The sequence below is a fragment of the Triticum aestivum genome, chromosome 4A (genome assembly GCF_018294505.1).
Source record: "Triticum aestivum cultivar Chinese Spring chromosome 4A, IWGSC CS RefSeq v2.1, whole genome shotgun sequence".
In the NCBI taxonomy this organism is placed as follows: domain Eukaryota; kingdom Viridiplantae; phylum Streptophyta; class Magnoliopsida; order Poales; family Poaceae; genus Triticum; species Triticum aestivum.
In genome coordinates this window covers 346,813,013-346,827,764 of record NC_057803.1, presented here as the reverse complement: position 1 = coordinate 346,827,764, position 14,752 = coordinate 346,813,013, and positions in this window count along the sequence as shown.

Here is a 14,752-nt window from a genome sequence, read left to right as displayed (position 1 = left end):
TGTCAATCAGATCATTCACTTAATGATGTGATCCCGTTAATCAAATAACAACTCCTTGTTCATGGTTAGGAAACATAACCATCTTCGATTAACGAGCTAGTCAAGTAGAGGCATACTAGTGACACTCTGTTTGTCTATGTATTCACACATGTATTATGTTTCCGGTTAATACAATTCTAGCATGAATAATAAACATTTATCATGATATAAGGAAATAAATAATAACTTTATTATTGCCTCTAGGGCATATTTCCTTCAGTCTCCCACTTGCACTAGAGTCAATAATCTAGATTACACAGTAATGATTCTAACACCCATGGAGCCTTGGTGCTGATCATGTTTTGCTCGTGGAAGAGGCTTAGTCAATGGGTCTGCGACATTCAGATCCGCATGTATCTTGCAAATCTCCATGTCTCCCACCTGGACTAGATCCCGAATGGAATTGAAGCGTCTCTTGATGTGCTTGGTTCTCTTGTGAAATCTGGATTCCTTTGCAAGGCAATTGCACCAGTATTGTCACAAAAGATTTTCATTGGACCCGATGCACTAGGTATGACACCTAGATCGGATATGAACTCCTTCATCCAGACTCCTTCATTTGCTGCTTCCGAAGCAGCTATGTACTCCGCTTCACATGTAGATCCCGCCACAATGCTTTGTTTAGAACTGCACCAACTGACAGCTCCACCGTTTAATGTAAACACGTATCTGGTTTGCGATTTAGAATCATCTGGATCAGTGTCAAAGCTTGCATCAACGTAACCGTTTACGATGAGCTCTTTGTCACCTCCATATACGAGAAACATATCCTTAGTCCTTTTCAGGTACTTCGGGATGTTCTTGACCGCTGTCCAGTGATCCACTCCTGGATTACTTTGGTACCTCCCTGCTAGACTTATAGCAAGGCACACATCAGGTCTGGTACATAGCATTGCATACATGATAGAGCCTATGGCTGAAGCATAGGGAACATCTTTCATATTCTCTCTATCTTCTGCAGTGGTCGGGCATTGAGTCTTACTCAACTTCACACCTTGTAACACAGGCAAGAACCCTTTCTTTGCTTGATCCATTTTGAACTTCTTCAAAACTTTGTCTAGGTATGTGCTTTGTGAAAGTCCAATTAAGCGTCTTGATCTATCTCTATAGATCTTAATGCCTAATATGTAAGCAGCTTCACCGAGGTCTTTCATTGAAAAACTCTTATTCAAGTATCCCTTTATGCTATCCAGAAATTCTATATCATTTCCAATTAGTAATATGTCATCTACATATAATATCAGAAATGCTATAGAGCTCCCACTCACTTTCTTGTAAATACAGGCTTCTCCAAAAGTCTGCATAAAACCAAATGCTTTGATCACACTATCAAAACATTTATTCCAACTCCGAGAGGCTTGCACCAGTCCATAAATGGATCGCTGGAGCTTGCACACTTTGTTAGCTCCCTTTGGATCGACAAAACCTTCTGGTTGCATCATATACAACTCTTCTTCCAGAAATCCATTCAGGAATGCAGTTTTGACATCCATCTGCCAAATTTCATAATCATAAAATGCGGCAATTGCTAACATGATTCGGACAGACTTAAGCATCGCTACGGGTGAGAAGGTCTCATCGTAGTCAATCCCTTGAACTTGCCGAAAACCTTTTGCGACAAGTCGAGCTTTGTAGACAGTAATATTACCGTCAGCGTCAGTCTTCTTCTTGAAGATCCATTTATTCTCAATTGCTTGCCGATCATCGGGCAAGTCAACCAAAGTCCATACTTTGTTCTCATACATGGATCCCATCTCAGATTTCATGGCTTCAAGCCACTTTGCGGAATCTGGGCTCACCATCGCTTCTTCATAGTTCGTAGGTTCATCATGATCTAGTAGCATGACTTGCAGAACAGGATTACCGTACCACTCTGGCGCGGATCTTACTCTGGTTGATCTACGAGGTTCAGTAGTATCTTGTTCTGAAGTTTCATGATCATCATCATTAGCTTCCTCACTCACTGGTGTAGGTGTCACAGAAACAGTTTTCTGTGATGCACTACTTTCCAATAAGGGAGCAGGTACAGTTACCTCGTCAAGTTCTACTTTCCTCCCACTCACTTCTTTCGAGAGAAACTCCTTCTCTAGAAAGTTTCCGAACTTAGCAACAAAAGTCTTGCCTTCGGATCTGTGATAGAAGGTGTATCCAATAGTCTCCTTTGGATATCCTATGAAGACACATTTCTCTGATTTGGGTTCGAGCTTATCAGGTTGAAGCTTTTTCACATAAGCATCGCAGCCCCAAACTTTCAGAAACGACAACTTTGGTTTCTTGCCAAACCACAGTTCATAAGGCGTCGTCTCAACGGATTTTGATGGTGCCCTATTTAACGTGAATGCGGCCGTCTCTAGAGCGTATCCCCAAAACGATAGCGGTAAATCAGTAACAGACATCATAGATCGCACCATATCTAGTAAAGTACGATTACGACGTTCGGACACACCATTGCGCTGTGGTGTTCCGGGTGACGTGAGTTGTGAAACTATTCCACAATTTTTCAAATGTACACCAAACTCGTAACTCAAATATTCTCCTCCACGATCAGATCGTAGAAACTTTATTTTCTTGTTACAATGATTTTCAACTTCACTCTGAAATTCTTTGAACTTTTCAAATGTTTCAGACTTATGTTTCATTAAGTAGATATACCCATATCTGCTTAAGTCATCTGTGAAGGTGAGAAAATAACGATATCCGCCACGAGCCTTAATATTTATCGGACCACATACATCTGTATGTATGATTTCCAACAAATCTGTTGCTCTCTCCATAGTACCGGAGAATGGTGTTTTGGTCATCTTGCCTATGAGGCACGGTTCACAAGTACCAAGTGATTCATAATCAAGTGGTTCCAAAAGTCCATCAGTATGGAGTTTCTTCATGTGCTTTACACCGATATGACCTAAACGGCAGTGCCACGAATAAGTTGCACTATCATTATCAACTCTGCATCTTTTGGCTTCAACATTATGAATATGTGTGTTACTACTATCGAGATTCAATAAAAATAGACCACTCTTCAAGGGTGCATGACCATAAAAGATATTACTCATATAAATAGAACAACCATTATTCTCTGATTTAAATGAATAACCGTCTCGCATCAAACAAGATCCAGATATAATATTCATGCTTAACGCCGGCACCAAATAGCAATTATTTAGGTCTAATATTAATCCCGAAGGTAGATGTAGAGGTAGCGTGCCGACTGCAATCACATGGACTTTGGAACCGTTTCCCACGCGCATTGTCACCTCGTCCTTAGCCAATCTTCGCTTAATCCGTAGTCCCTATTTCGAGTTGCAAATATTAGCAACAGAACCAATATCAAATACCCAGGTACTACTGCGAGCATTAGTAAGGTACACATCAATAACATGTATATCACATATACCTTTGTTCACCTTGCCATCCTTCTTATCCGCCAAATACTTGGGGCAGTTCCGCTTCTAGTGACCAGTCTGCTTGCAGTAGAAGCACTCAGTTTCAGGCTTAGGTCCAGACTTGGGTTTCTTCTCTTGAGCAACAACTTGTTTGCTGTTCTTCTTGAAGTTCTCCTTCTTCTTCCCTTTGCCCTTTCTCTTGAAACTATTGGTCTTGTTTACCATCAACACTTGATGCTCCTTCTTGATTTCTACCTCCGCAGCTTTCAGCATTGCGAAGAGCTCGGGAATAGTTTTATTCATCCCTTGCATATTATAGTTCATCACGAAGCTCTTGTAGCTTGGTGGCAGTGATTGGAGAATTCTGTCAATGACGCAATCATCTGGAAGATTAACTCCCAATTGAATCAAGTGATTATTATACCCAGACATTTTGAGTATATGCTCACTGACAGAACTGTTCTCCTCCATCTTGCAGCTATAGAACTTATTGGAGACTTCATATCTCTCAATCCGGGCATTTGCTTGAAATATTAACTTCAACTCCTGGAACATCTCATATGCTCCATGACGTTCAAAACGTCGTTGAAGTCCCGATTCTAAGCCGTAAAGCATGGCACACTGAACTATTGAGTAGTCATCAGCTTTGCTCTGCCAGACGTTCATAACATCCGGCGTTGCTCCTGCAGCAGGCCTGGCACCCAGCGGTGCTTCCAGGACGTAATTCTTCTGTGCAGCAATGAGGATAATCCTCAAGTTACGGACCCAGTCCGTGTAATTGCTACCATCATCTTTCAACTTTGCTTTCTCAAGGAACGCATTAAAATTTAACGGAACAACAGCACGAGCCATCTATCTACAAACAAGCATAAACATGCAAGATACTTATCAGGTACTAAGTTTCATGATAAATTTAAGTTCAGTTAATTTACTTAAAGAACTCCCACTTAGATAGACATCCCTCTAATCCTCTAAGTGATTACGTGATCCAAATCAACTAAACCATGTCCGATCATCACGTGAGATGGAGTAGTTTCATTGGTGAACATCACTATGTTGATCATATCTACTATATGACTCACGCTCGACCTTTCGGTCTCCGTGTTCCGAGGCCATATCTGTATATGCTTGGCTCGTCAAGTATAACCTGAGTATTCCGCGTGTGCAACTGTTTTGCACCCGTTGTATTTGAACGTAGAGCCTATCACACCCGATCATCACGTGGTGTCTCAGCACGAAGAACTTTCGCAACGGTGCATACTCAGGGAGAACACTTCTTGATAATTAGTGAGAGATCATCTTATAATGCTACCGTCAATCAAAGCAAGATAAGATGCATAAAAGATAAACATCACATGCAATCAATATAAGTGATATGATATGGCCATCATCATCTTGTGCTTGTGATCTCCATCTCCGAAGCACCGTCGTGATCACCATCGTCACCGGCGCGACACCTTGATCTCCATCGTAGCATCGTTGTCGTCTCGCCAAGCTTGTGCTTCCACGACTATCGCTACCGCTTAGTGATAAAGTAAAGCATTACATCGCGATTGCATTGCATACAATAAAATGACAACCATATGGCTCCTGCCAGTTGCCGATAACTCGGTTACAAAACATGATCATCTCATACAATAAAAATTAGCATCATGTCTTGACCATATCACAACATGCCCTGCAAAAACAAGTTAGACGTCCTCTACTTTGTTGTTGCAAGTTTTACGTGGCTGCTACGGGCTTAAGCAAGAACTAATCTAACCTACACATCAAAACCACAACGATAGTTTGTCAAGTTGGTGTTGTTTTAACCTTCGCAAGGACCAGGCGTAGCCACACTTGATTCAACTAAAGTTGGAGAAACTGTCACCCGCAAGCCACCTCTGTGCAAAGCACGTCGGGAGAACCGGTCTCGCGTAAGCGTACGCGTAATGTCGGTTCGGGCCGCTTCATCCAACAATACCGCTGAACCAAAGTATGACATGCTGGTAAGCAGTATGACTTATATCGCCCACAACTCACTTGTTTTCTACTCGTGCATATAACATCAACATATAAAACCTAGGCTCGGATGCCACTGTTGGGGAACGTAGTAATTTCAAAAAAATTCCTATGCACACGCAAGATCATGGTGATGCATAGCAACGAGGGGAGAGTGTGATCTACGTACCCTTGGTAGATCGACAACGGAAGCGTTTGGTTGATGTAGTCGTACGTCTTCACGGCCTGACCGATCAAGCACCGAAACTATGGCACCTCCGAGTTTTAGCACACATTCAGCTCGATGACGATCCCCGAACTCCGATCCAGCAAAGTGTCGGGGAAGAGTTCCGTCAGCACGACGGCGTGGTGACGATCTTGATGTACTACTATCGCAGGACTTCGCCTAAGCACCACTACAATATTATCGAGGACTATGGTGGCCGGGGGCGCCGCACACGGCTAAGAATAAGATCACGTGGATCAACTTGTGTTTCTCTGGGGTGCCCCTGCCTCCGTATATAAAGGACTAAAGGGGGGGTGCGGCCGGCCTAGGAGAGGCACGCCAGGAGAGTCCTACTCCCTCTGGGAGTAGGATTCCCCCCCCCCAATCCTAGTTGGAATAGGATTTGCGGAGGGGGGAAGAGAGAGAGAGAGGCCGACCCCCTCTCCTTGTCCTATTCAGACCAAGGGAAGGGAGGGGCGCACGGCCCATGTTGAGCTGCCTCTTCTCTTTTCCACTAAGGCCCACTATGGCCCATATAGCTCCCCGGGGGTTCCGGTAACCTCCCGATACTCCGGTAAAATCCCGATTTCACCCGGAACACTTCCGATATCCAAACATAGGCTTCCAATATATCAATCTTTATGTCTCGACCATTTTGAGACTCCTCGTCATGTCCGTGATCACATCCGGGACTCCGAACAAACTTCGGTACATCAAAATGCATAAACTCATAATATAACTGTCATCGTAACCTTAAGCGTGCGGACCCTACGGGTTCGAGAACAATGTAGACATGACTGAGACATGTCTCCGGTCAATAACCAATAGCGGGACCTGGATGCCCATATTGGCTCCTACATATTCTATGAAGATCTTTATCGGTCAGACCGCATAACAACATACGTTGTTCCCTTTGTCATCGGTATGTTACTTGCCCAAGATTCGATTGTCCGTATACCAATACCTAGTTCAATCTCGTTACCGGCAAGTCTCTTTACTCGTTCTGTAATACATCATCCCACAACTAACTCATTAGTTGCAATGCTTGCAAGGCTTAAGTGATATGCATTACCGAGAGGGCCCAAAGATACCTCTCCGACAATCGGAGTGACAAATCCTAATCTCGAAATACGCCAACCCAACATGTACCTTTGGAGACACCTGTAGAGCTCCTTTATAATCACCCAGTTACGTTGTGACGTTTGGTAGCACACAAAGTGTTCCTCCGGCAAATGGGAGTTGCATAATCTCATAGTTATAGGAACATGTATAAGTCATGAAGAAAGCAATAGCAACATACTAAACGATCGGGTGCTAAGCTAATGGAATGGGTCATGTCAATCAGATCATTCACTTAATGATGTGATCCCGTTAATCAAATAACAACTCCTTGTTCATGGTTAGGAAACATAACCATCTTCGATTAACGAGCTAGTCAAGTAGAGGCATACTAGTGACACTCTGTTTGTCTATGTATTCACACATGTATTATGTTTCCGGTTAATACAATTCTAGCATGAATAATAAACATTTATCATGATATAAGGAAATAAATAATAACTTTATTATTGCCTCTAGGGCATATTTCCTTCAATTGTGCAACATGTTCATGATCAAGTTGCTTAAAATTCATAATATCGTTTCTAAGAGAGATGATCTTAGCAGGAGGAAAATACTTAGAAATAAAAGCATCTTTGCACTTAATCCAAGAATCAATACTATTTTTAGGCAAAGACGAAAACCAAGCTTTAGCACGATCTCTAAGCAAAAAAGGAAATAGCTTCAATTTAACAATATCATTGTCCAGATCTTTCTTCTTTTTCATATCACACAAATCAATGAAACTATTTAGATGGATAGCTGCATCTTCACTAGGAACGCCGGAAAACGGATCTTTCATGACAAGATTCAGCAAGGCAACATTAATTTCACAAGATTCAGCATCGGTAAGAGGAGCAACCAGAGTGCTAATAAAATCATTGTTGTTGGTATTGGTAAAGTCACACATTTAGTGTTATCTTGAGCCATCGTGACAAGCAAGCAATCCAACACACAAGCAAACGAGGAACGGGCAAAAAGAGGCTAATAGAGAAAGAGAGGGAGGATATAGAGAGAGAGAGGGCGAATAAAACGGCAAGGGTGAAGTGGGGGAGTGGAAAACGAGAGGCAAATGGCAAATAATGTAATGCGGGAGATAAGGGTTTGTGATGGGTACTTGGTATGTTGATTTTTGCGTAGACCTCCCCGGCAACGGCGCCAGAAATCCTTCTTGCTACCTCTTGAGCACTTGCGTTGGTTTTCTCATGAAGAGGAAAGGGTGATGCAACAGAGTAGCGTAAGTATTTCCCTCAGTTTTTTAGAACCAAGGTATCAATCCAGTAGGAGGCTACGCGCGAGTCCCTCGCACCTACACAAAACAAATAAATCCTCGCAACCAACGCGATAAGGGGTTGTGAGTCCCTACACGGTCACTTACAAGAGTGAGATCTAATAGATATGATAAGATAATATTTTTGGTATTTTTATGATAAAGATGCAAACTAAAATAAAAGGCAATGAAAATAACTAAGTGTTGGAAGATTAATATGATGAAGATAGACCCGGGGGCCATAGGTTTCACTAGTGGCTTCTCTCAAGAGCATAAGTATTTTACGGTGGGTGAACAAATTACTGTTTAGCAATTGACAGAATTGAGCATAGTTATGAGAATATCTAGGTATGATCATGTATAAAGGCATCACGTCCGAGACAAGTAGACCGACTCCTGCCTGCATCTACTACTATTACTCCACACATCGACCGCTATCCAGCATGCATCTAGAATATTAAGTTCAAGAGAACGAAGTAACGCTTTAAGCAAGATGGCATGATGTAGAGGGATAAACTCATGCAATATGATGAAAACCCCATCTTGTTATCCTCGATGGCAACAATACAATACGTGCCTTGCTGCACCTACTGTCACTGGGAAAGGACACCGCAAGATTGAACCCAAAGCTAAGCACTTCTCCCATTGCAAGAAAGATCAATCTAGTAGGCCAAACCAAACTGATAATTCGAAGAGACTTGCAAAGATAACCAATCATACATAAAAGAATTCAGAGAATATTCAAATATTGTTCATAGATAAACTTGATCATAAACCCACAATTCATCAGTCTCAACAAACACACCAGAAAAGAAGATTACATTGAATAGATCTCCACAAGAGAGGGGGAGAACTTTGTATTGAGATCCAAAAAGAGAGAAGAAGCCATCTAGCTAATAACTATGGACCCGAAGGTGTGAGGTAAACTACTCACACTTCATCGGAGAGGCTATGGTGTTGATGTAGAAGCCCTCCGTGATCGATGCCCCCTCCGACGGAGCTCCAAAACATGCCCCAAGATGGGATCTCGTGGATACAGAAAGTTACGGCGGTGGAATTAGGGTATTGGCTCCGTATCTGATCGTTTGGGGGTACGTAGGTATATATAGGAGGAAGGAGTACGTCGGTGGAGCAACAGGGGGCCCATGAGGGTGGAGGGCGCGCTTGGGGGGTAGGCGCGCCCCCTACCTCGTGGCCTCCCTATTGGTTGCTTGACGTAGGGTCCAAGTCTCCCGGATCTTGTTTGTTCCAAAAATCACATTCCCGAAGTTTTCATTCCGTTTGGACTCCGTTTGATATTCCTTTTCTTCGAAACCCTAAAATAGGCAAAAAAAACAGCAATTCTGGGTTGGGCCTCCGGTTAATAGGTTAGTCCCAAAAATAATATAAAAGTGTATAATAAAGCCCAATAATGTCCAAAACAGAAGATAATATAGCATGGAGCAATCAAAAATTATAGATACGTTGGATACGTATCACTTCGCTAGGCATATCTTCAAAGATTGTGGCCACTCTTGATCAACCCACTCCAAGTAAGAACACTTCCGTTCATCCTATAATATTTAAAACTAGATCATTAACAATTTTAGGGGAAATGGGTTTTTAGCAACATAGAAAATCACCAATGCTTATTTGAAAACTGAATAAACATGTTAATTATGACATATCTTCTCAAAAAGATCAATGTGCAAATGAAATAATTGGTACTGAGACAACAACCAACTTCTGGAACATTAGAAGTTATAATTAACTACAACGACGCTACAAGTTCTTACTCATGTACAATAGATAACAAATTGAACATTTTATGAGGAAGGTAAATATAATTGCAACAGCATAGCGACAATGTTTGGATGACAGCAAATTCAGACTAACAGGTGTGTACATGCACAAATTTAGTAACATAGAACTAATAGCACTAAGGCCGTCGACTATGTATGCCAAAACTGGGGTAAAGACAACTGCCGCTACATCTTGCACCAGTGCCCTACACTAGCGAGCTGATGCAGCAAAAAAATCAGGGACCTGGACTCCGGAGCACGTAGTAGCTCCGATGCCCAGTTCCTTCATGCCATAAAGATTTAGTACTCTACTGCTTGGCTGCTCGGATGTGTGGACGAAAGTTGGCTGCACAAACTGCTGAAGCGGTGCCAAATAATTTTGTAATGGCACCACTGATGAGATGGCAACAATTTAAGATACCGGGTACAAACTGTGACACTGTCTTAGGATGTGTTTGGTTGAAGGAGTGGTATGAATGGGTTGGGACCATGACAGTGTCTGAATCACATCTAACAAATGATTTGTAACAATGAAAGAGGGTCTAACCCTCTCTGCACATGCCTGATGTCAACTACACAACCTTCTTATTGTAGACGTTGTTGGGCCTCCAAGTGCAGAGGTTTGTAGGACAGTAGCAAATTTCCCTCAAGTGGATGACCTAAGGTTTATCAATCCATAGGAGGCGTAGGATGAAGATGGTCTCTCTCAAGCAACCCTGCAACCAAATAACAAAGAGTCTCTTGTGTCCCCAACACACCCAATACAATGGTAAATTGTATAGGTGCACTAGTTCGGTGAAGAGATGGTGATACAAGTGGTATATGGATGGTAGATAATAGTTTTTGTAATCTGAAAATATAAAAACATCAAGGTAACGAATGATAAAAGTGAGCGTAAACGGTATTGCAATGTGTTGAAATAAGGCCTAGGGTTCATACTTTCACTAGTGCAAGTCCTCTCAACAATAATAACATAGTTGGATCATATAACTATCCCTCAACATGCAACAAAGAGTCACTCCAAAGTCAATAATAGCGGAGAACAAACGAAGAGATTATGGTAGGGCACGAAACCACCTCAAAGTTATTCTTTCCAATCAATCCGTTGGGCTATTCCTATAAGTGTCACAAACAGACCTAGAGTTCATACTAGAATAACACCTTAAGACACAAATCAACCAAAACCCTAATGTCACCTAGATACTCCAATGTCACCTCAAGTATCTATGGGTATGATTATACGATATGCATCACACAATCTCCGATTGATCTATTCAACCAACACATAGAACCTCAAAGAGTGCCCCAAAGTTTCTACCAGAGAATCACGACGAAAACGTGTGCCAACCCCTATGCATAGGTTCATGGGCGGAACCCGCAAGTTGATCACCATAACATACATCAAGTGAATCACGTGATATCCCATTGTCACCACAGATACGCATGACAAGACATACATCAAGTGTTCTCAAATCTTTAAAGACTCAATCTGATAAGATAACTTCGAAGGGGAAACTCAATCCATTACAAGAGAGTAGAGGGGAAAAGAAACATAAGATCCAACTATAATAGCAAAGCTCGCGATACATCAAGATCGTGCCAAATCAAGAACACGAGAGAGAGATCAAACACATAGCTACTGGTACATACCCTCAGCCCCGAGGGAGAACTACTCCCTCCTCGTCATGGAGAGCACCGGGATGATGAAGATGGCCATCGGAGAGGGATTGCCCCCTCCGGCAGGGTGCCGGAACGGGTGTAGATTGGTTTTCGGTGGCTATGGAGGCTTCTGGCGGTGGAACTCCCGATCTATTGTGCTCCCCGATAGTTTTAGGGTATATGGATATATATAGGCGGAAGAAATACATCAGGGGAGCCACGAGGGACCCACGAGGGTGGAGGGCACGCCCAGGGGGGTGGGCGCGCCCCCTGCCTCGTGGCTTCCTCGTTGATCCCCTGACGTGCACTCCAAGTCTCCTGTATTGCTTCCTTTCCAAAAATAACTTTTCCGAAGGTTTCATTCCGTTTGGACTCCGTTTGATATTCCTTTTCTTCGAAACCCTAAAACAAGGAAAAAGGAGAAACTGGCACTGGCACTAGGCTCTAGGTTAATAGGTTAGTCCCAAAAATCATATAAAATAGCATATAAATGTATATAAAACATCCAAGGTTGATAATATAATAGCATGGAACAATAAAAAATTATAGATAAGTTGGAGACGTATCAGCATCCCCAAGCTTAATTCCTTCTCATCCTCAAGTACGTAAATGATAAAAACAGAATTTTTGATGTGGAATGCTACCTAACATATTTCTCTAAGTAATTCTTCTTTATTGTGGCAAGAATATTCAGATCCATAAGATTCAAGACAAAAGTTTAATATTGACGAAAAAATAATAATACTTCAAGCATACTAATATAGTAATCATGTCTTCTCAAAATAACATGGCCAAAGAAAGCTATCCCTACAAAATCATATAGTCTAGCTATACTCCATCTTCACCACACAAAACATTTAAATCATGCTCAACCCCGATGACAAGCCAAGCAATTGTTTCATACTTTTGGTGTTCTCAAACTTTTTCAATATTCACGCAATATGTGAGCGTGAGCCATGGATATAGTACTATGGTGGAATAGAATGGTGGTTGTGGAGGAGACAAAATGGAGAAGATACTCTCACATCAACTAGGCATCTCAACGGGCTATGGAGATGCCCATCAATAGATATCAATGTGAGTGAGTAGGGATTGCCATGCAACGGATGCACTAGAGCTATAAGTGTATGAAAGCTCAAAAAGAAACTAAGTGGGTGTGCATACAACTCGCTTGCTCACGAAGACCTAGGGCATTTTGTGGAAGCCCATCATTGGAATATACAAGCCAAGTTCTATAATGAAAGATTCCCACTAGTATATGAAAGTGACAACAAAGGAGACTCTCTATCATGAAGATCATGGTGCTACTTTGAAGCACAAGTGTGGTAAAAGGATAGTAGCATTGCCCCCTCTCTCTTTTTCTCTCATTTTTTTTATTTGGGCCTTCTCTTTTTTTATGGCCTCTTTTCTCTTCTTTTTATTATTTGGGCTTCTTTGGCCTCTTTTGTTTATTTATTTTCGTCCGGAGTCTCATCCTGACTTGTGGGGGAATCATAGTCTCCATCATCCTTTTCTCACTGGGACAATGCTCTAATAATGATGATCATCACACTTTTATTTACTTAGAACTCAAGAATTACAACTCGATACTTAGAACAAAATATGACTCTATATGAATGCCTCCGGCGGTGTACCGAGATGTGCAATGACCCTGAGTGACATGTATGAAAGAATTATGAACGGTGGCTTTGCCACAAATACAATGTCAACTACATGATCATGCAAAGCAATATGACAATGATGAAGCATGTCATAATAAATGGAACAGTGGAGAGTTGCATGGCAATATATCTTGGAATGGCTATGGAAATGTGTAAGTGCATCTAGTGCCACCCCTAGTTGGTTTTGGAGTATTGACGACAAACCTGGTTGAGGGACTAATGTGTTTGTGAGAATTGCAAGATAACATAGGTAGAAGTCCCTCATTGATTCGGTTTTCCTACCGGAGATGACCCCTAAAAATGTATGAAGACATTGAAGTCAAAGGTGGTATGTGAAGACATTCACATTGAAGACTATGACAAGAGAAGACATCGCGTGAAGACTATGGAGCGCGAAGACTTAGTTGTTTCGTCGTTCTTTTTCTTCTTTGTTGAGTCATAGGAACCACAGTACTGTTAAGTGGCATCCAAGTGAACCAGTGAGAATGACTGAAGTGATGCTTAACCAAAATCCTATGTCTTCGAGCGAAGACAATGAGAGCAAATCTTATCTAGAGCTGGATAAGTCAGCTTTGCTTGTAGCTCAAGTAAAGTTTCCGTGTGTGTTTGAAATCTGAACGTCGGAACACGTGTCAGTTCCTTAGTGACCCAGGGTCATTTCCGACAAATCAGGTCGGGTTGCCTAGTGGCTATAAATAGCCCACCCCCTACACCATAAATTGGTTGGCTGCTCAGAGTTAGTGCACGTCTTTTGTCGTTTGAGAGCAACCCACCTCGAAGCCTTTGAGAGAGAAATCCTTGCGAGGACAAAGCCCTAAACACCCAGAGCTAAGAGTGTTAGGCATCACTGAAGTCTTCCTATCTGTGTGATCTGAAGACTTATTACACTTGAGGACTGTGAATCCTCCATCCGGTTAGGCGTCGCGTTCTGAGCATCCAAGAGTCATTGTGGATCGCCGGTGAACGAAGTCTGTGAAGGTTTGGAAGTCTGCCTTGAAGACTTACCAGAGTAATTGGGCAAGGACTGGGTGTCCTTAGCTCAAGGGGAATAAAGTGAAGACGCGGTCTTCTGAGTTGAATCTCAGCCTCCCTAACCAGACGTACAGTTGTCACAGCAACTGGAACTGGTCTAACAAATCATTGTCTTCAACGAGCAACTGGTTCTATCCTTTCCATCTCTTTATTTATAGTTGGTCCTTGTGAAGTCATTGCCTGTTTTCATTATCTATTTTGTCTTCACTGTGTGACTGCTTGTTCTGATTGGCTTCATACTGTCTTCCATCCTGATCCATACTGCCTAGCTGCTATTAGTCTTTGTGCTTTCACTTCATTGAATACTTGACTATGGCTTTCCTAGTGTAGTCTACCTTCCGCTACATGTTAATAGGTTCATTTCTATCAATTGTCTTTGAAACTTCCATGTTTTGAAGACTTTCATAAAAATCTCCTATTCACCCCCCTCTAGCCGATCACTAGAACTTTCAATTGGTATCAGAGCAAGGTACTCCCTTGTTCTATGTGATTCGGTTTAACCACCTGGAGTTTTAGCTATGTCGACTGCAGGGATAATCAAAGTCTCCGCTGCATGCCCAGTCTTCGGTGAAACTGAATATCCCTACTGGAAGAATAAGATGCACATGCATCTGGAAGCC